General features: G+C 40.6%; 1 protein-coding gene across 6 annotated transcripts in view; it reads left to right on the top strand.

The window, feature by feature from the left end:
• The window catches only part of ptprdb (protein tyrosine phosphatase receptor type Db), a 117,617-nt gene that overhangs the window by 3,965 nt on the left and 90,465 nt on the right, over positions 1 to 23,187 (top strand). For all 6 annotated transcript variants that reach the window (XM_061274700.1, XM_061274696.1, XM_061274699.1 and 3 more), the window contains exon 3: positions 16,927 to 16,952. The gene's annotated coding sequence lies outside the window, so the exon portion shown is untranslated. The remainder of the gene's footprint in view (positions 1 to 16,926; positions 16,953 to 23,187) is intronic.

Here is a 23,187-nt window from a genome sequence, read left to right as displayed (position 1 = left end):
AGTCAGCTCCCGTACTGTTTAGGATGAGGTTGAAGTGTGTGATGTCATTTCATGTGAGGAAATTGCTGAAAAACGCATTTGACATGAGCTTTTCCAACGACTGACAGTCTGATTTACATCACATTGGTGGTAAGAGAAGCACGTCATTGCCACTTGATTGTTCAAAGTGATTTATGCCCTCTTAATGAAAGTTAAAAATGACAGCAAAAGTACAACTTGGTTTCTAAATCCGTGCATGGAGAGACCCTTTGGGCTCTTGCGCAGCACACATTCAGCTTGTTGACTCTTGTCTCATCTTTTCCCTCATTTAAAAAAAAAGTTATTTCTTTATTTCCGCCTGTGAAACGGTGGGTAGTTGCAACACGTTCAGACCTCTAAAAACTCAAAAGTCTTGAGCAAGGGAAGTGCTCAAAACTCACAGAACCACGCAGCCCCCGGCAAGGGGAAACAACTAGACGGCGTTTAGTTTTATGGAGACGCTTCCAATGCCAAAATGCAATGAAGTGAAGGCTTCACTTCGATGTCAAGAGACAAGAGGTGTCAGATTTTCACAGTTAAAGGCACATGCGGCGTGGTGCGCTTCGGCGTTTCTCCCCAGGGTGGTCGCCGCCTGTGTTCTTTGTGTGTGCATGTATCTGCATGTGGGGGAGCGAGAGGGGTCGTTAGGGGGAGCGATGCTGACGCCGGGGTGACCTTGGGGCTCCCTGTCTTCCTCCTGTCGATGAAGGGGATGACTTAGTGCCTCCCTTCCCATCCATGATGGCTCATTTATTATCATTAGGCACACAGTCAAAAGATGCTGCTCAGGCCCTCAAGACAAAGCGCATGTGTGTACGTGTCGCTAAAAGTGAGAGAAAACAGAACGCAAACACAAACGGAAGTCTTTTCTAATACCGTAAGCGTTGCACACTCGAGCATATGTAGCTGTCAGCTCGTGTTTATCATCTCCGTGTTGTCTTCTCCAGCGTGTGTTTATCTTTAGTTCCATGGCAAGATGAGCAACTTGTCGTGACAAAGCGAACCCCCCACACCCCCCCCCCCCCCACACCTGCTTATCTTGCAATTTACATAGCGCCTCATGTCATAATCTAACCTCCAGTCACCTCAGACAGCCGCGGAGAATATATATGGCAGCGCGTGTAGATATATAAATATATATGGCGGCTACCTCAGGACGGCAGCCCTACCGTCATTTCTCAGAGTGATGGATGGAGACTTCTGCCGGCCAGTCAATACCCAATCTGAGCCCCACTGTCCTGATTTAAGATACAGCAGCACCCAGGTGACACACTCTCAAGCGAGCCCACTTTAATCACTCCAAGCATCAACTCTACAGTGTCGACATCAGTGTGTGTGGAGGCGCTGTTTTAGTGTGTGTGTGTGGATGTGTGTTTGTAGTATCTCACTCAGTCAGCTGCAATCAGTCAGTGACCAGCACACACTTCCGACTTCTGAGTCCACTTTTCTGTCACGTAAATAAAAACATAAATATTGTGTAGAAGGAAGGATTTTGGATTTGTATAGTAGGGACCCTTTCTGGATTGGTGAAGGCAAAGACTTGGGGGTCACGGTTTGTAGATTTACCTCAATGCTGGTCTTGTTTATTGCAAGGTTTTTTGGACTTGAACTCCATAATGAAGAGATATACATAGAATCAGAAATAATATTAACATTTTGTCATTATTTCTGCCTTTAACCTTTAATACATACCTGAGCCTTCAAGCCAGTCTCTCGCACAGTTCACAAATTTTCAACTTCTGTGTAATTAAAGTGACTGCATATGATGGTGAAATGTGCTTGGATCTGACCTTCTGTGAAGCAAGTGGAAGTCCTCATGAGAAGAGAAGCTAATTGTGCCGTAAGGTTTGTGAGGTGCTTGAACTGTACTTATGTGACTTTGACAAACGCTGACGTGATTCAGAACCAATCTGAGCCCTTTGTGTTGAAAGCCGCGCTGGATGTGGTTTGGAAGCGCTGCAAGTGAGAGACCCTCGAGATTAATTTGGAAGTTTCCATAGCAGAGGTTTTATCATAGGTGAACGTTAATTCATTAAAGAAAAAAAAAATAGAACAGCAGTGAAGGCGTTTCCTCGTGGAAAACATGTTATCATCCTTTTCTTTGGCTACACATCAAGTGTTATGTTACTTTGGAGAACGCTTGGAGTGTTGTTGTTTTTTTGTTTGTTTTTTCAGAAGAACCTGCCCTTTTCCAAACTGTTTCTATCAGTTGGCTTACCCACAAAGTTGTTAGCGAAATTAACCATCTGGAATGTTGTGAACAAATCATGAGTGCCTTCTTTAAGTCAGCTTCAAGGCAGCTTTTAAGAGACCTTTGAAATGTTAGCTTTGCTTTCTGGTCGCTGGCAGATGTGAGAAGAAATCAGTATGTTAAGTATGAACATGTGACCGACGTACTTTAACTAGAGACTGACCTATATGGATTTTTTAATGAGGCAGTTGCAGATTCCGATATTTGGCAGTATAAAATCCCGATAGCCGATTAATCCATCCATCAAGGGGTTTGTATTATTTATTTTATGAAGTCGATATTTTCAGTGATTTCGCAAGACCCGTCAAAAAGATGGTACATGTGCACGCCAACTTCCGTTTCCCCGGCGAGACAGCAGTGCCAAAATCCTAATCAACACGGTATGAGCTCAAGTGTCTCATTAAAGTTCAGATGACTGATTAAAAGAACTTTAAAAGTGCCATAGTGGGTCTGAATGTTATTCTTCATAAGTGTTTTCTTCCTAATAATCTAATTCAAAGTTTAAAGGCAAAGAGGCTCACTTTTACTTTTTTATTTAACCCTAAATCAGGGTTGTCAAGCTAATTTTTGTCGTGGGCCGCATCGTAGTTACAGTTTCCTTCGGAGGGCCATTATGACCAAATATATGTATGAACCCCTCATATTATATATCCTATAAGCTACAAAACAAACAAATAATTTGTTTTCATATCAGACTAATGGAAACTTTTCAAATATTTAAAAAAAGATGATTTCTAAAAGTGAAGACAATTTGCAATTTTTGTAATGACATAAATTTGATGCACAATTTGTCTTTGCGGTGGGTTGAGTTTGACACCTGTGCCCTAAACCCTGCGGTTTATCTTGATATATATATTTTTTTTTTGTAACTTTTATGATATTTGTAAGAGGATTTGTTTTGGTAATACAAGTAATAGAAACGAGGATCATTTAAAACACCTACAGTTTAGATTCCAGTCCGGCTTATATATGAATACATTTTCCATGAATTGTAGCTGGTTAGGATTTTATTCAGGCGCGCCTTATAGTAGTCCGGAAATTACGGTAGCTATTTACAGTTTGGACGTTTCAGTAAATTATCCAACAACTCTAATTAAAACAAATGATACATAAAATTGAGAGATGTAAGTAAAGAATATATAAAGGTCAACATTAACACTGGATTTAAAAAGAGCTTTGGGAGAAATATTGTGGTAACATATGGCTGAATTAAAATACATGGCAAGTGACATTCCACATCTCCGGTGTGTTGGGCGTCCCCGCTGTTTTCGTTTATACCGCGGCCGAACACACTCGACTACGTGCAGCAATCACAGCGAGATTGTGTTTGCGCCATCGAGAGATTCGATATTTCTACTTTATCAAGACAGTAATCTGTTGATCCCGGCCCGAATGGCTCCTCTCTTGACATGTCATCATTCGCATACGTACATGCACATGTGAACACATCTCGGCGCACATTTTACAGCCCCTCCACTCGGGCTGTTAGTCTAATTTATGAGGCGCCGTTAATTTGGCCTAAACGCTCCTTGCGAGACCTCCCTCCTCTCCTCATCCCCGCATCCCTCCTTCTCGTCCTCACGCTCATCAGTCACTCGGCAGAGTAAATCAGAGGGGAGGTATTGCACAGCAGGCAATACGTAGACTGGACACCTTGACTAATATACCGCTGTCCTTCCGCCTCCTCCATCTGAATCTCCCCCAACCTCCTCCAAACACACATTTCTCTCCCCCATATAGATCTGCTTAAATCAAATTTGGCTCCTCTCTTCATAAATTGGGCTCTTCCTCGTCCCCACTGGCACTCCTGGTGTGCTTCTTCCTGCTGCACTTTCCCCCCGCCCGTCCCCTGACGCCTCCACCCACCATCTTCTGGCCTACGCTGCCGGTTTTTCCCTCTTCACCCGTCCTTCCTTACCTCGCCTTTCTACCTCCTCCTTACCTTACCTCCTCCCCCATTCCCCTGTTCTCATGTTAGGTGTAAATTTAGAACAGAAGGCATGAGGGGGATGCTTTGTGTAGATGTATGTCTTTGAGAGAGAGAGAAACGACATGAAAGCTCCCCGCACTCAGATGGGTGTGATTAAGAACCCGAGCCTTGGTTATGTGGACATCCACGCAAGATGCACGTTTGATGAGGCACAAACTCACATGACGCTATCAACTCATTTGGTAGAGGTACAGTTCCACAACAATATGTTAGAAGACAAGAGTACCAATTGAGTCGATGGCGCATTGTTCTATTCACATTGCACACAAGAGAGTAAGATGGTGTGATGTCACTGCACAAGTCTCGCTTTTGCATGACTCTGCGTCTTCCTGGGACTGTCTGCTTTTTTTTTTTTTTTTTTCCCCCCTCCTACCCAGCCTTTAAGTCCATCCAAGTCCCGTGTGAATTCATTGTCTTTCTTTCGCTTCTCATTGCTCATTGCTCGCTAAGCCCTTTCCCCAGAGCATCTACCTGTCTACCTCTTGCGCCCTCCTGACTCTTTCAATTTCCCAGAGCGCAAAAATATACTTTCAATAAGTCCAATAACATCTCAGCCCCGTCATTCCAGACCATACACACTCTACCTACTCAAGCTAACCTCTGAATTATATATAATTATGTATAATTATCCTTATACTTAATGTCACAAGATGAATCATGCTGCCTTGTCCTTTCCGTTGTATATTATAAGACTCCCAGAAAGTATTTTAATGAATGTGCCATGATTGTGTTTGGTTAAGTTCATGGATTGTCAACTTATGGTCCGCAGGCCTCTCGTGGTCCGTGGAGGTATTGTAAGTGGTCTGCAAAATTGGAAATGGAAAATAATTGTGAAATGTTTAAAAATAAAATGAATTAATTATTTAGACTTGATTTGATTTCCAGTTAATTTTGTGAATAATTTATCCAGAAGAGAATACAATAAATGTACTTTATTCATACTTGAGTAAATGGCCATAAATGCAATCAAAACAAAGACAAACATTTGAAAAAAAAAAACATTTACTGTTTGTTGCTAGACTGTTCAAATTAGCCGCCCCTAGAGGAGAGTTTCCACATTGCAGCCAGCCCACCTGTACCTTCTCCTTTTCCCCAGCGAGCCACACAAGCCTCCGTGGCCTTCAGTTGTTATCACAGTATAACGTAAATCACTGGCTGGGAAAAGTCGTCGACCCTACTGTTAGCGCGCCGCCAGCAATGTCAGAAGTGATAAATCCTGATTTATACTGCTGATCCCGTAGAACATGAGCAGAATGTGCTTACAGGTGGATTTAGTTCAGGAGTCAGGCAGGTGCAATCCCACAGAATATAAGCAATAGTCTTAGACAGTAGTCTTGAGAGAAGATCTGCACAAGGGAACGTCTCGTCCTGTTTCCTACACGCACCTTGAATCAGCTTTGGGAAGCCGTTTCTTAAGACAGATGAGACAAAAGTAGAACTTAGATGTGTTTTGATTGGTGACAAGCAAACAATTCATTTTCTGCAAGATAATCTTTTCCCAGCTGGGAAGCATGACAATGGCTAGCATCATTATTTGCTTTGCTTTTGCTTCAGGATGATGGCCTATCAGATGAGACCAACACACCAATCTGGGGCAAAAATATCAAGCTGTACATGATGGAGTGGATTAAACATAAAGGCAGCCGGCGTAAAATGTCGTGTGGTGGTTAAAGCTAAAGACGCGTAATGTTTTATGAGGAAGATTGGGATAGAATACGCAATGAGATGAATGCAGAGGGCTTGTGAAAGAAAGTCTATTGGAATGTTTTGGTTCGGGTTATTGCTGCAAACACAGGTAACAATCTCTCTCGCTACAAAATCTTTCTTTGGGAAGCGGCGAGGAAACGTTATCCTTATAAATAAATGGCGTACAGATTGAGCTTGATATTTTAATGCAACACAAAGATTGAGACAGACAAAAAGATAATCTAAGACTCACGGGCATTTATTCTTTATCCTCTCTAAAAATGAATCAAATTGCAAACAAACAAAAATTTGGGTGCAACTGTGTGCAAGTGTAACTGCAACCACGCACACACACACATCTTAATCCCTGAGTGGCGATCCACTAACTTGTCCCTCTGTAACGGGCCGGGAAGGATGTGTTGGGGCCTCTGGGGAACTCTTAATCATGTTGCTCATCTCGCCGTGGTTTGCTGCGTGCGCTTTGACAGAGCGTGCGCGTGAGTTATGTGGAAGCTTGTGTCTTTATCTCCCTTCCCCTTCTGTCTCTTTGCCTCCATCGCTCTTTTAGCACCTCCATCACCGTCTGTCTCTTCAGCCGCTCGTCCCCAGGTCTCAGGACTTATGTCTGTTTGTATTATTTTTTTTTATCTCCCTATCCTGTCGTTCTTTTCAATCTCGCACCCAACACCCGAGTCTCCCTTCTACCGTCCGTCGCCCCCCTCCCCCTTGTCTTACTTCAATTTCTCGCTCCCTCTCTTTGCTCCCTCGTACTTTTCCGCTTTGCGGTGAGCACAGCGGTGGATGTGCTTGAGGAGATTTACGGCTGGGTCCCATCTCCATCAGGTGTGGAGACGTAAGGAAAGCCATGAAAGCGGGAAACAGATGGAACAGGGTGCAGAGAGATGAAGAAGAGGGGAGGGGAAGAGAAGCTGAGAATGTGGGAGAAGAAACAGTAAAAGACACTTTGGACATTTAGGAAAGATAACAAGGACAATGGCAGAAATACAACACCGCTCAATGTATGTCAGTAGCACATACAAGACTTTAATTAAGACTATAATCACGTCTCACATGAATATAATCTTATAATGATTTTACCTCCAAAGTTATACAGGCTGCAACGGAGAAGCAGAAACAACCTGCAATTTGTTTAAGTTGTTCAGCAGGATTTATTTATTTATATATTATTATTTTTAATTCAATGCTTAAGTGCAGTCTATATGTTTGCAGAGATAGAGCCACAGATTTGATTTGTATTATTAATCTGATTTATTAATCGGATTGACCGACTGATTTTATCCTACGCTTGTTTGGCAGAGTGTTCCGGAGTTTTTGTACTGAACGGCTAGCTGCAAGTCGAGTGTTTAGTTAGTTAACAGTTTTAATTGAGGTGGATAAATAATCTGTCTTTCGTATGAATTCATGCTTTATTTGATTTTTTTCTTCCTGTGAGATTAACACATTTGACATGAATCTGATCATATATTGTAATACAAATCAATTATTGCTTGTTTGTTGAAACATCAGGAAATATATCTTGACAAAAGTAATGACATTAATTTATAATAAATTACGGTGGAAAAAAACACAATTAGATAACTTTTCTCAATCATTCAACCCTAATTAACAACATCATCATCAAATCTTTCCCTTGACACTCGTAATCAATCAGCTTCTGAATGCGTTGCTTCCATCAATTCCCTTAATGGTATCGGATACATTTACTGTTAATCTACCATGGAAATCTCAATACAAAAAAAAAAAAATCTTACTACTAAGTGGGAGCTCACACATTAGTAAAACATCAAGTTTGCTGTCAGTTTCCAGGTGAAAACTGAGACAAGCACAAACCAAGAATGGAGCCATGTCACATTCTTGTTTAAAGCTCTCAACCGTAAAGCACCGGACATTTTTTACGACTTCAACTTGCAGCCAAGTTGGGTTGCAATGAATATGTTTAACCCTCTAATAGATTATTGACACAGTTTTATAGCCTCAAGAGGTACCATCCGTCTTTAAAGACTGACTGCCTTAAGTACAGTTTGCACAAATCATTCGTCTGCTGCTTTGCGGCGCTGTCGCGACTGTCTATAAATAAGCACTTTACGTCAACAGGATATAACTGCATATGCCTGCTCAGAATTTTTAAATATTTCAATTAGGTAGCAAACTGATACGTAAGCGGTTTTCAGACAGTTCTTAAAATAATTTAGTAGGACATTTGGCAAAAGGCACTGCTATACTGTAGAAAATACACATACTAAGTAATATTCCACTTTTCTAACCCTGAGACTTATTTCAATACTTGTATTGCATATTTCATTTGTTGTGTAACATGACATCAGATTGCGTGCTTCACTCCTTCCAAATTGATTCTGCTTGTATTCAAAATTAGAATTGGGTGTGTATTTTTAGCAGAGCAGGAAGACCCCTCTTGAATGCCTCTAAAACTCTACTTGCCCAGCACTTGAGAACGTTTATCCTCATATTAAATAATATTATAGGGAAAAATGTGCACTATAAAACAACCCTTGTGCCTCCAGTTCCATAATGATTAAAATATAAAAATCTTTAACAGCTATGTTGAAAGAAGCCCTGCTCATTAAGATGTAGGAGTCTTGCCACTGAGGTTAACAGTAGAATTGAAACTACTTAGCAGAATGCTCATGCTCTCTCGAGAATCTCAGGGGCATCAAACATATTTTTGTTGCGGGCCGCATCGTAGTCATAGTTTCTTTCGGAGGGCCATTATGACTGTCGCCACCATATATTATATGCAGTATAGGCTACACAAAAAAACAGATGAATAAACAATTTGTAATTTTAGTATTGACACATGCTGTCGATGCACAGTTTGTCTTTGCGGGCCACATAAAAATGTGTATCTGGCCCCCCGGGCCTTGAGTTTGACATCAAACCTTACCAGTTTTCCAATCTCTTTTCCTAAATCTACCCCAAAAATTGGTCAGCATACATTTCTACCTCAAAACTATAATTATTAATCATTTCAAAACCATAGTATTTGTGACACTGAACAACCTTAAGCTTCATCACAATACATCCCATCAATACAAACAAAATAAGACAGGAACCATAACATGCGACAAAACCAAATACTAATCCAAACAACAAAAATGGAACTCATGATAAATTCCCTAAAGATCATTATCAAGTAATATGGTGTTTTGGCATTTTTGTCTTCTTAAAGGTCGTACATAATTGATATTGGTAGTAGTTTTTTAGCGCTGTGGCATTTTAAACTCACAGACAGCCTATTTAGCCGTACAGCTCGTTGGACAAGATTTTTATTTTGTGTCATACATACCGTGTGGTGTAACAAACGTTACAGTTGGAATAATTGATTATTTTCCTGTTTGAGTGACAAATTCAATATTATTGCTTGTGGGGTGAATGTGCATGAATGGAAAAATATGACAACATTTCTACTGAGGAGAAAACAAACCAACGGTGACATTACCACTTGGCAGCCGTAAATAACGACTTTATCCTCCCATCTGTCAAGCAAAATGGAGGAAAGACATGGCTCAAAGACTGTCAGCCTTCATCCAAATTGGTGAAAAATATTCAATGCTAATACTTATACTTATAACCTGGATGGTTTTAATTGGAAAAGTAAAAACAATATTAATTGCACAAATGTTCAGATTTAAAAGTGATGAGAAAAAAAATGGATCTCCACCAAATGGCAATGATTTTTACCTTGGCCTCCACCGAGTTTGATAGAAGTAGTTTTTGAGTTATGACAGAATATCTTTTTATATATAAATCCTGCCACAGTTTTACTTGTGCAATCCTGAATTATTTCAGTAGCTGCCCCATAACACAACGAAAACAGCCCTTTGCTCTTGTACCTGTTTTCAATCATTAAAATAGCTTCTAGCATTTCAGCCTGACACTGAGGCCACCTATGAAATCATTTCTGACCTTACAGTACATTTTGGAAAGGCTGCTGTAAAAGTTTAACAAATGAATCTTGGCACCTACCAGCTCTCCTACTGTGCAATTTCAACCTGACTTGACAGCAGGAGGGGGGAGAATGACAGTGCGCTCCTGTGTGTATATGTGAGAGCCATGGTGGCTAACTTGTCTGTCACTCGCCATCTGTGATTGGCACCTTGGGGTCCTCTGGCCTTCACTTGGCCCACTGGCTCCTCCTGTCAGGATTTAGGGCACAGGGTCACTCATACACACACATACACTAAATCGAGCAGGATCTCACCCAAGCTGTTTTCTAATCTGGATCAGGCAGACCAGATACGTCTTCTCTATAAAGGTGGAATGTCAAGAGTTGTAAGGCAAGGAAAAGATGATAGCTCGCTGGATCTTACTTGTGTATAGGACATTTTCTTTTTTTTTTTGTGATAGCTCGTGCATTTTGGATTGACTCTTAAATTTGCGTTTACCTACGATTTTGAATCGCAGAAAAAACGCTGCCCGACGGTTTGCCACACTTGAGCATGAGTCTCAGGATCCCGCACAGAGTGAAACGTCACTCAGTGTGGGGAGAGCCTGAAACGGAACGACAAAAGCACACATGCACACACATTCCACAAGCACGGCAGTGACACTGTGTGAGCAGAGGTGAGGTCTCTTGTGGGATCGACTCTTGCTGACTGGACTTTGACATTTGACCTATGGCATTTTACACTCTCAGCAATATGGTTTTCCACTTACCCAGTCTTGCACACCACTTTGTATTTGCGTATATGCTTTTTGTTATATTTATGGCAGTGTTATCTTTATAGTTTTGTACTTTTGGCAATATCTTCTCTCTCTCTCTCTCTTTCTCTCTCTCTCACTCTCTCTATCAAGTGCATGATTACCATTATTTCCCCATCTATACTTACACTATAGCTGTCGGACAAAAGATCAGTATTGCTATGTATCATATTGTTATTGCTTACCGTAGCGCATCAATACAGGGAATTGTCAGTGTCGTTACTGAACCGAGCAATTGAAGACGTGGCCTTTACGAGGATTTCAGCTTCTTGTTATGACGTGGCCTGACGACCCTGAAAAGAAAACGCAATATAGAAAATGGATGGATTAATTAATATAAAATGGGAGCACAACAGAGGGTGGTTACCATGTCTGACTTTTGAATGGTTTCTCCCTGCAGCATTACAAAAACATGCATGAAAAAATGTCATACACGGTGTAAAATCTGAAGAATTGTCCATAGATGGGAATGTTAGTGTAAATATTTTTTTCATCACTGGAAACCAGTCCAGAGGGTAACCTGCTTCTCCAAAGTCAGCTAGGATTGACTCAATCCCATCCATTATGCTTATGAGGACAAGCACTATAGAAAATTGATGAATGGGTGGATAAAGTAGATTAATGGATTATATTACTTTTTTAACTGGCTTTGTTCGGTTTGCTTTTGGCAAAAAGATAACAGATCCAATTCATTGCGTCATTATTACTTTGTTTGAATCAATCAAGTCTTGATAATAGTTTTTTTTTTTTTAAATGGTAAAAGCACCTCTGAGTTTATGCGTTTGCCTAAACTGTTTAATAATTTTCACGTGTCCTCATATTTGCCAATAGCATGCAAAAAAATGTTCACTTGGCTGCCATTTCCAATTTTTACATTCTAATCAATACAGCTTAACACGTTCATTAGCGGCACTTTGTCCACGCAGCGTTTGTTAATTACACCAGAGGAAACGTGTATGCACGTACGTGTGTGTGGTGTGGTGTGTGTGTGTGCGTGTGTTTGTGTGTGTGCACTTTAATGAGCACAGGTGTCCATGTGTGTGTCTGTGTGTGCGTGCGTGCGTGCGTGCCTGTGTGTGTGTGTATACACTAGTAGGGGGTTGTGGCTAATGGAGCCATAATTGATGCTGAGTCTGGATCACTGCTGATTGCTATGGTTGGATGCCGACCTAACGAGAGCAGAGGCATGAACACAAACACACATATACGCATTTCATTCCTCACAAACTTGCACTGTGGTACCAATACACACCCTTTTACTTAATATACGGTATATATAAGCACACAGTATAAGATGTAAGTCAAGTAACTTTATACTATAGTACATATACAGACAGCAACCAGTTCTTTGTGAGTGTAACCATGGTTAAACCTCTAAGGTTGAACGCAATCAATTTTGAACATCCAATCCACCGATAGAAAATTAAAGATGGCAGAGCCAGAGTATTTGTTCTCCTCATTACATGTCAGTATCATCATATATTTGAGCCAATATGTTTGATATAACACAAAAGTACAAGGATGCCTCCTTTCATGGATGTTTTCCAAAGACAATCCTGCTTTTATTTTGCTTAAATTCTCCACTAAAACGGTTTATTTTCAATAACAAGTCCATGGAATGGAAAGCTGGAGAGAGTTCATGTTGTGTATGTGTTGTGTGTGTCTCTTGTGTGTCTGTGGTTCTACAATGTTCAATGTCCCTGAAAGCTACTGAAGTTTCTAAATCAACTCTTTTATGAAGTTCTGCTGCTCTGGGCACACCATTAACATTTCATGTCATCCTGACTCCCTCACTGACGTACTCCCATGGGCACCACACAGAAAGCACCTCTTTCAATAATACACTCTGCAAAAGTGCATTATATTTTATATATTATGATGAGACCCGCTATTACGTTTATGTGAGAAACACCATTAAGATCAAACAGCTCCCGACCTTGAACCTAAAAGAACATTTCTTGTTCATTTTGACAAATAATGCCTTAAATCTCCACTTGGGGAGCAGGTTTTGTTTTTAATCAGAGCAGCACCGTAGGGGGGGAACATTTTCTTTTTCTCTTTAGCTTCATCACTTTTCCCAGACTCTTTTTCTATCACTGTGTCCTCCTCACTCACTCAACACTCTCCCACTTGTCAGTTTTGACGTGCAGCTTGACTTAAGTATCGGGATCGGGCACGTAAGCTCATCTCATTATCTCCCCGTTTGGGTGTTTGTATGAGTGAGTGATGGGTGGAGTGGGTAAGCTCCCCCATCCCTCCTCTCCCCACCAAGTCTCCAGCGCACTGTTTGAAATAAAGCGACAGATAATCGCAGGGCTCTGGTGAAGTGAGCTCATCTGAGCGCCAATCGATACGAGCGCCATAGCTTCAAAGCCAGTCTTCAAAGAAGAGAGGAATAGCCATATGCTCGACGTGCTTTCTGTGCGTGTTAAGTGTTTGAGAGTGTGTGAGAGACGGAAGGTGGGGAGTGGACGAGAAAATGTGTGGAGAGACTCATATCAAGATCACAATAACAAAAGTGGGCGAGACTGAATGAAATAGTTTTCATTCGGTGGCGAGCGTTATTGTCAATGTGTTACGGTCACACTAAAACGGTGTTTGCAAACCTTTACACAACACATATTTTATATTTTTGAAAAATCTGACAGCACACCACCAATCAAAAATGGTTCTAATTTCATTTCATTCCAAACTACTCAAAACTGATTTTTTCTGTTGGTGAATGGCAACAGGTTACACATTGTTACACATATGTTGTCGTAATTATAAGGATCATTTCGAGTATAAGTTACACTGTTACAAGAATCAAGTTGGAAGGCCCTGTTTTCATAGTCAGCGAACGTATTGGCAGAATCTTGATTTTTGTGCAAAGGAAACTCTAGTTCACGGTTTGGGAATTTGGCAGACCGCTGTTCCACTAAGCTGAGGGTGTTTTAATTTACCAACCTGTTGGGGACAAAGTAGAAAAAAATTTAGACCCTCTCAGAATAGGTCTAAATTATGGCGCAGATAGTGTAATGGGATTTTGCTGAATTTGATGGATGGGCAGGCAGACAGACAGACTACGTGTGATCGTACTCCGAATATCGAACCCTCTGTATCATTGTAGAAATCAATGAATTAAAAACATCATCTTTATTAGATTTATTAAAACACACATACAAACAATAGGGGTGAAAGGCAGTTTCCTAGTGCTCTGGGCCACTGTGTGCCTCTGGCGTAGAAATCTGAAAGAGAATGAGACTCACTACTTGGGCCAGCCTCCGCAGCAGCAACCAAAATGAAATGTTTCTCTTTGCACATGCAGTATTTCGATACAATGCATAGATACTGTACATGAGATTTCATTTGTTCATTTCCTTTCAGATTGACGCTCTGAATCGCTTGTGATCGCTTTGGTGTCGCTCCTTCAGTCGGACAAAATGACTGTTTTGTGAGCCGCTAATCTCCTGATAGCGAGACTGTCATCTTTTATTCAGGAAACCAGCGGCGGCTGTGGCCTTTGTTGGGGAAATGGGGTGGGAGAACACACACACACACACACGCAACATATGAACACTTACACACCGTACGTGAGGCAGACAGTAGACTGTATAAGCAGATGGTGAGAAGTGAGGGAAGGCGTGAGCGAGTGAGAAAGGAGGTGTAGGGAACATGCCCAGGTGATGAGAAGAAAAGATGTGTTTGTCTAGGTGTGTATTGTACAGACTGAAAATGAGAACTTGTTTTGCTGTGTCGATGTGTGTGATTCGCTGAGACAAGCAGGTGTAAAACTTTAATTAATAACACAACTAGCTGACTTCATTATCTGCATGCCCTTCTGGAAATACACACCCATGTACACACAGGGAAAAACAAACGATAAAACCAAATGGCCTTAAAGCAGCAAATCTTTGAAGATAACCCTACTAAGGATTATTTCGATTTTATTTATATAAATCAAATATAGATATATTCACTTGTATATTTACTTGGGTTTTTATTTATCAGTCCGACTGAGGTCAGAGGTCAGCAAGGGAATGAAACGCGATATATAGCTGGACACCTCTCAAATTGTGTTAGAGCAGGCATCTGAGCCGGTGTTGTGTCCAATAGAAACGTAAACCCACAAAAATGATCAATGTATATTAAAAGACATAATGTTGTAAAACACAAGAGTTGTGTTTGCAAACAACACGGAATGGAACGTCTGGCCGTCTTCTGACTTCCGGACATTCACTAAACCACTATGGTGGAACAAATGAAGTGGGACAATATTTCCTTACTGTTTTAGTGCGGGGTAGTAGCGTTAGACTTAACGGTCTAAGTGGACACTATAATGATGCAAGCAGCCATCGGGCCACTCAGACTCTCATTTCACTTCTAAATGCACTCATCACTAATGAATCACAAGCTGCTTTAGCGCAGGCTGAGCACACACCGAATCCTTGGCCGAGCTCCAGTATGCAACACACACTGGCTTTGACAGAGATTGAGAGTGTGTGTCCAAGAGCCCCAATTACCTTCACATCCAATGTAAGACAACAAGCCGCAAAGCTAATTACAAGGCCGCCACATGGAGATGGGGAACACTGGAGCATGCACGCTAGATAGCACCACGTCCTTGATTGTTTGTTTACAGCATATTCATCACAGGAATTAGTGCCGTTATATTATTATCATAAATGATGATTACAACCTCTGAGCCGGTGATCTTTATTGAGTCATCAATAAGAGCGTGATTGCAGCATTGGCCAGATTGATTTACACTTCACGTCTCCTTGCCGGCAGACCAAATGATACAATATGCCCCCACGTGCACCATGTTGTCATTTGGTGAATCTCATAAATTCCTTTCATAGGCTATCAATCTGCTGATGGTTATCCTGAGCATAAATATCACTGATGGTGGCTCTGGTTGGCTGGTAGTGATTGGACAGAGTAATTGGACCTAATGAATATGCCAACAGTTTGCTTCTTTTGCTCTCCATTAAACACAACTGGATTAGATTTACTGTGCTTACTTTAACAACTTAAAGACTCCATCAGTAGGGTACTTACTTTATTTTCACACACACGCGGAATAGCTTAGCTCAGTAGATCAATGGCCTCTTGGTCAATGTCTCCTTTGGGAGGGTTATCTATCTGCACCCCACTAATGAAACACTCTGATCTCAAGCGTGTGTGTTTATGCGTGCGAGTGTATGTGTGCATGGCCGGTGTTTATTGATACGTTGCATTTCTATTTGCTTGTCGGTTAATTACAGATTAGTTCTATTTGCAGCAAGATGCACCCAATTTAATTAAATGTGTATATTATTATCGCAAACAACCCAATTACTTGGTACGTATTTTGTTTTATTTTGAGACACTTTAGTTTTATATTTTACTCTTATTGTTTTCCAACGTAACACTTCCTTTTATGGCAATGCTGAGAGACATTCAGTCAGTTTTTATTTAAATTTAGGGAAACAATGAAGCCAATTATGGATCTTTTTAATCCTTAAAGGGGATTAGTGCAATTTTTTAACCTCACTGGCCACTTTATGAAGTACATAAGCAATAATGCTCTCTGAGAAGTATTTATGACAATTCAATCTCATGTACAACCACAGAGACGTTCAAAAATGTGAGTTTGCATTAGAATGTGCATGTGTAACTAATGTTGTGGCCGGTTTAATTGAGGTGAGTTTCGCAGTAAGAATTACAGCAATTTATCGCATCGTTATTTTAACGTCTGGCACAAGAAAACAAAGACAAAGGAGAACGCACAGTGCACCAACACTATCGCCCCACTTTCAGCCTTGCTCTGCTGGGGTTTGAGGGGAATAAATATTGTACAGGTTCCAGGGATTCAGCAAATGAAGACTTCTTTTTTGGAGTATTTGTGTTTGTTGAAATTCGCCAAGCTCTCCCATGGACTCTTTCGGAGCAGCCTGATTTATGATTATTTCATGACATCCCTATCAAATAGCTTTGTACTACTTCTGTCTGCATCTGCATCATTATGACTTAAAACATTCAACTGCTTACTTATTGCTACTATTTTTCGAATTGGACCCGCTTTGGGTCTCTACTCACAAGGTTTGAACTAGTTACCACCTGAAACTAACCAGCACTCTGATCAATCTTAAAATTGGAATTAAATCTACCAGCGACCTTACCAGCGCCATTTTTTTTTTGTATCCATGTCGACATCTCTATTAAATTCTATTTCCTCTCTCCCCCCCCTCCTTGTCTCTTTGGTTTCCTCTCTTCACAGTTTGACGTGTTGAAGTGCTTCTTAAGGTAAGAGTCTCATTATTCCCTGATTTATTTTCACCCTCCCCACATCCTCAAAACACAGCATGCCAACAGCACGCCGTCCCATGTCCTGTCACAAAGCAATCTACATTGGCAAATGATGTTGAGCTCACTGCATGTTGTGTTCACATAATAAAAAATAAATAAATACAACACAGAACCTTAGCTGGCACAGACGAGAAAATTTGAACTAACATAAGAGTTGATTGGAAATTTCTTATTAGCACCAAAGTAGACATATTTTGTGTAATACTTAGATGTAATAAAAGAGAATGTTAAAAAGTAGCTGGTTTAAAATAATGGAAGTACAAATCACAACAATAAATGATAGTGTTGTATGTGTGCTGACGTGAATTTTGGAATGCTGTAGCTGTCTGGTTATTAATTTTAAATGAATGGCTATTTGTTCACAATAGAAAGGGGGGACAAACAACGAAGCAACAGCTTGTAACTCAAAATCTTGGTAAGCTTGGCCACTGAGAAATCAAGGTGCCATGGCAAAAGGTGAAGTGACTGAAGCAACAATGCAGCGTCACAAGCACCCAGTTCCATAAATGAGTATGATTAGCTCCAAGGCTAATTCTAAAACATGCGAGGCAACAATATGAAAAGCCCCAATAAAATTGATAATCTTAAATCACCATGGCAATAGCTGAGATATTTTTTTCTTTAATTACCACATAGTGTATCATCAAAGTGAATTACAAGCTGTTTCTATAAGGTCACAATTCATTTCATACGTCTGCTTTAATGAGGCCGTAATTAGCTTTTCTATAACTGATGAGGTTGCATGGAACTGTAGACCTGATTTACTAAAGGTTTACGCTTGCAAAAATGGGCGCAAACTTGGTTTCTTACCAGCTAGAATTATATCTGCTCAACTTAAGACCAGATTTGCCCTTTCATTCAATCTGTCATCCCTTTTTTCACCTGTGACAAACAAGCACTGTTAGAATAAATCATATTCAATGTAGCATCATTGTAGAAAATCTCAATCTTAATAAATCAGGAGGAACAAGCCTGCCGACAGCACGTGCAGTGTAAACACACAATTTAGGCACAAAGTGAATAGTAGTACAACTACAGTACTTTGTGAATACATAGAAGAATCATCCATCAGTTAAAGTCTCACTTTGAGAGCAAGAGATTAAATGGAAGCGGCTGTGTTATTGAATTGTACGCTTCACACACAAACAATAATGATAACGTACAGTACAACAAATCCCCAGTCATCTCCGACTGTCACAAAGTGTTAGTCATAACCGCCTCCAACTTTTACCCAGCACATCCACTGTTATTATTTATTTGAGGATCAGGGCTTGCAGCTTATCTCAAACTTATTACTCTCAGGCAGAGATGATGTGTCGTAATAGTCGGCTCAAATACCTCGAGTTGAGAAAAAAAACGGCATGTACCAAGGAACACAGCAACGCTCCAGGATTTTTTTTTTTTTGCTACTTTTCATCCGTCGTGGAGGTCTGTGCTTTGTGGTGCACTCACTAGTTATATTCAACCCACCATATAATGCTGCTTAAGAGTTTTGTACAGTATATACAGTATTACCTTGAATCACAGCCAATTAATTGGCACTATGACAAATAGTTGCAGGTCGTCTTATTCATTCAAGTTCAATAATCACCTCCATCACTAATATTCGTTTTTAATTATTTCACAGACCGAGGGTCAAAAAAACAATCAGCATCAATTTAGGATGTACTCATTGATGAACATGTCACAAAAACAACTTCTGTGCATTCAGTATAAATTCAACAAAAAACAAACCAACCTCCCTCAAGGCTCATTAATAATATTAATTCTGCATCCTAGCCTCAAAACTAGAAATTGTAATAGACTGCTAACTTTACAGGACATCTGATGAGAATAGTTTGTTAAATATTTTCCATTGGAATCTAAAAATATCTTAAATGTCAAACTAGTTAATGAGGCTGCCAAGCAATAGCATGTTAGTGTACCCCTCGGTGTTTTATTTGCTTTGGTGCTCAAGGTTGTTTTGCCTCTCAGTGCATGCCTGTGTGTGCATGCACGTGTGTGTTAAAGCTCAGCCTCCCTCGCGTGGTGTACGTCTGGTCACCACTATTTGGAGTGGACTCAGTTGGAGTTACGAATAGAACCTCATTAGTGGCTAAGCTTTGGCTAGCGCTCGTCCACTAAACGCACTTGAGGTCGCAAAGGCGTTTGTTTCAGTTGCATTGGCCCATCTGTCACGTTGGCCCCAATTTGAGACTTTTTCATGTGTGTGTGTTCATCGTGGTAAGTCGAGGTAGAAAATAAATCAGTATTATAACAAGCCCCCAAGTGTTGTTTAGCTCTTTTCATTGTATTCTATTTCTGATAAATTGGACTGAAGCACCCCCATCAGAATATTGCTTCTTGTGCTTCTTGTGTTGCCTCTCATAAAGCAAAACCCATCGTCAAAAGTAATAATTTGACGCTCTTTTGTTACTCAACAGTGTCACCACATGGGCCTAAGATTATCCAGGGATGTCAAACTTGTTTTTTTCGCGGGCCGCATTGTAGCCATCCTTTAACCGCATATAGACTGCACAAAAAATAAGTTTGAAAATCAGTGACTAGTAAAGAAAAAAAAAAGGAGACAAATATTTTAAAAAGATTGCTAGCAATCTCTCTATTTTTCTCAAGTGAAGACAATTTGTCACTGCACAATTTGTCTTTGCGGTCCACGTAAACCTATGCGGCGGGCTGTATATGGCCCCCGGGCCTTGAGTTTGACATCGATACAATAGAAATTCCAATGTACAGCATTTTTGGGGTAAATAAGAAAATAAATTTAGAGTACCGTATTTTCCGCCCTATAAGGCGCACCTAAAAACCTAAAATTTTCTCAAAAACCAACAGTGCGCCTTATAGTCCGGTGCGCCTTATATATGGACCAAATTCCTAAATTTAAACTGGCCCAAAGCATTGTGTCATGAAATCAATCATAAGTGGCCCGCTGAAGACTATGAATCATGACTCAAAAAGACTGTGGATCATTATTTTATGATTATAAAGTAATTTGTTCCGTCTGAAGTTGAAATAAAAAAGATAAAATGGAGAATGATTTGATTTGGATTAAAAATCTGACATGAGGCATTAATGGTGCGCCTTATAGTCCGGTGCGCCTTATATAAGGACAAAGTTTTAAAATGGGCCATTCATTGAAGGTGCGCCTTATATTCCGGTGCGCCTTATAGGCCGGAAAATACGGTAATTAACATCACTGTTGATGAAAGCTTAAGGTTACCTTTCGTCGTAAAGAAAATACATCTGGACTTGTAACCATGTCCTCTTGCACGACGCGGCAAACCGTGTCATTGAATGTGCTCAACAGGGCTTAACAGCCCAACTTGTGTTATGCTTTATGATCGTGACAAAACCCCTTTACAGTCGTAGTTTTAATAGCCCGGCTCAGCAGGAGAAAGGTTAATTACCGCATCCCGCTGCACGCACACACGTACGCACTCAGTGGGAAGCACTCAAGTCGATCAAAGACGCTGGCTCCATGTGTGTGCGTATGTGTGGCATATAAAGATGTAATCTAGCATCTGTTTGTCCTCGTTTCTCTCATCTCCCGACTGAAGCCTCGCTCGCCGTCACTTTGCCTAAATTCGCTCACTTCAATCCGAGCGCCTATCGTGGCAGAAGAATGTCAAAATTCCCCTTGGATCAAATTTCTTACACTTTGATAGCATGTGCGAATTGGGCAGGTCGCAAAAAAAAAAAACAGCAGGCCGCAATTTGAGAAGAAATGACAACCGAGCGGACTGAGGTGTTAAGTTGGTGTGATTCAGTGAATGATTGCTCTTATGATGCCTTGGGGCCAAACATACACACAAACACACAAAAATGGCAAAGGAATACGTCTTCACTTTTAACAAATGTCCAATCATGAACCGTTCGCAATGTCTTTTATCGTATTTGTCTTTCCTTCTACTCACTCCTTCCCTCAGCGGTCTAGACGTATTCAGCAGCAGGTGCCGAAACTGGGAAGGGTGAGAAAAATGGAGTGAGAAGGAGGAGGGAAAAGGGTGGCAAGGGAGGAATGGAGCCGAGGGGATAAGGAAGACTGAGGGAGAGACATAGAGAGATTAATAGATCAAGCGGTGAGGCGTATGATGAAAGTTTAGAGAACGGAGAGCAAAAGAGGAGAGGAAAGGAGAGAAGGATGTGAGGTCAAGCTAATGTAGGCTTGGAGTGGAGCGGAAGTGGGAGATGTAAGTGAGAAGCTTTTTTTAAAGCAAAAGGAGAAACTCAGTCCTGCATGTGGGGAGGAAAGAACGCTGGACGAGATGGGGAGAAAGGTGCCAAATGACAAAGTGAAAAATGGAGGAGAAGTAGTCTGAGGGAAATGTGTGGACTGAGAATCAATGGATTGATTCATGGAGAGATCGTTTGAAGGCTGATTTTTTTTTTTTATGGGTAAGGTAGTGGGGCTCTGAGGTTGGGACGGTAAAACCATAGCTCATGCCTACACATCACGTTTGTTTATGTGTGTGTGTTTGTGTAGTGTGTGTAGTTCCTCTCATTGCAGGATTTGCTCCATCTCATTTTTAACCAGTCAAATGGCAGTGCAAGTGCTTTAGAGTGAACACACACACACACACACACACACTAGTACATGCTCCAAAAAGATATACTTTTTTGTAAATACACATACGTATATAATAAACAAACACATGTCAAACTGGTAACCAACGGACGCTGGTAAAAAAAAAAAAAAAGGACAACCTTCTCTGTGGTAATGACTCCACATCAAAAGTGATTGGTCGCATTATTCATCAGCATTACTGGAAGTGATCGAAGCCACCTCAAAGTATTCGTATCTACTCGAAGCATCTTTTGTGTTTCATCCATAACAAATCAAATAAGAAGATCACATTAGTACTAGTTATTGACAACCAGCGCAAACTTAAATATAAATAAATATATAGAATTAAATAAGCTGAGAGAAAAATAAATGTGATACTGTAAACAGGAAATCGGAAATTCATTTTTTTCTTAATAGTTCAGCCCTAGTGAGGTACTTACAGGTAGGTTCCTATCAAAAACATCATCATGTCCTCCGAGGGACTGCTACCATTTGTCTCCCCTCAAATAAAAGCCCCACCTCCTATGAACCCTCCCTGCGGTTGTTTAAATGAGAAAAGGGACTTTTATTAATTCCCATCGTATTGGCACCATGAAATGACGAGTTAAAAAGTAGAAGGACAAGGCGGTTATGTCATCCACGCAATCTAATTTTTCAGCTCTTGAAATGAAAGTTCATTTAGGCTCTTGTAATTTTCATGGTGACATTTCCTGCCACCAATTCAATCTCACCCCTGTCGGACTCCTCATAAACTCGAGTTATCCGAAATACTAATTGTTTGGATGAATTGCGTTTAAAAACATTGATCAGTCATTTTAGTCTGTTCTAATTAAATTTCTGTAGATTCTCAACCGGTAAAGAATTGAGGGCAGCTGCATCAATGTTAGGAGAGGAAGAAGAGAGAGGCGATAGAAAATAGGTCACTTTGTTGCAGGGTCTGTGAGGCTTCATTAGGAACCCCTCAGCAGTTATTCCGGGGCTTCTTTTAATTCTGCTTCATATTCTTGCACCGGCTGGCTTTCAATATCAGGCTAACAATTGCTACCGTGTCGAAAGTGAAAAAACAATAAGGTGTCTGTTCGGGTCGATCTCACACAATAACACCTGCGTGACATTTTTGCCACCTTTTCTTCTATTAATTCCGCTGAAATTAATCCTCACCTGTCGTGGTGCGAGAAATATCAGATGCTTCTTATACAACTAAAGTTTCGCAACAGTGAAAGAAAAGTAGAACTGGTCAAATTTGATTCAAACTGCATGAAAGAATTTTTTTTATTGTACGGTTTATCTGCCTTCCATTCCATTACACTTTTTCTTACGTCGCGTCCGGATTTTAAACACTTTTTTTAATGTCTCTGACAATCACACACTCTTCTTTCGATAGCCTCGGGCTCAGTAGTGTCGAATACGTCTTCGAAAGTAGGACAGCGCTGAGTAATTTGTTGCCATACCAAATGATGATTCACAATTGTCGCCGGATATCTGACTCCGGGGCCACCCCAAGCACGTCTGAGATTATTAAGACATGACGTGTTTCACAAAAGGTTTTAAAATTTAAAGTCCCAATGATCATCACACACACCTGGGTGTGGTGAATAACCCATCTCCATG

The sequence above is a fragment of the Syngnathus typhle genome, linkage group LG3 (assembly GCF_033458585.1).
Source record: "Syngnathus typhle isolate RoL2023-S1 ecotype Sweden linkage group LG3, RoL_Styp_1.0, whole genome shotgun sequence".
NCBI classification, from domain to species: domain Eukaryota; kingdom Metazoa; phylum Chordata; class Actinopteri; order Syngnathiformes; family Syngnathidae; genus Syngnathus; species Syngnathus typhle.
The sequence above is the reverse complement of the archived record's forward strand: the minus strand, read 5'-3'. Positions and strand labels throughout refer to the sequence as shown.